The following is a 329-nucleotide window of genomic DNA, read 5'->3' as shown; positions in this document are numbered from 1 at the left end:
TTTTGGATTTTTAAAAATCTGCCTTTTTTTTATTTAATTTTTTTTTTTTTAAGCTTGTATGATATTAGGTCAACTTCCGAAGTATTGTGCTGTTTTGAGAACGGTCAAGGATAGGTCATATTATAAAGTACCCTTTGCCTAGTTACAGAGGTTGCAGCCATTTTGATGTAAAAAAAAAAAATAGGCCAATCAGTGCTCAAACTCGAAACGCAACTTAATTTTTTTTTTTCTTGTATTTAAATATTTGGACAGTGTGCCAACCGGGCCGTTTCTACATTTTTGCCTTTTTATGAAGTGCCTGTTGGATGTCGCTGTTCTCTGTCGAACTG

This window comes from Nanorana parkeri, unplaced genomic scaffold, assembly GCF_000935625.1.
Source record: "Nanorana parkeri isolate BGI_ZX_2015 unplaced genomic scaffold, ASM93562v1 scaffold339, whole genome shotgun sequence".
In the NCBI taxonomy this organism is placed as follows: Eukaryota; Metazoa; Chordata; class Amphibia; order Anura; family Dicroglossidae; genus Nanorana; species Nanorana parkeri.
The sequence above is the reverse complement of the archived record's forward strand: the minus strand, read 5'-3'. Positions refer to the sequence as shown.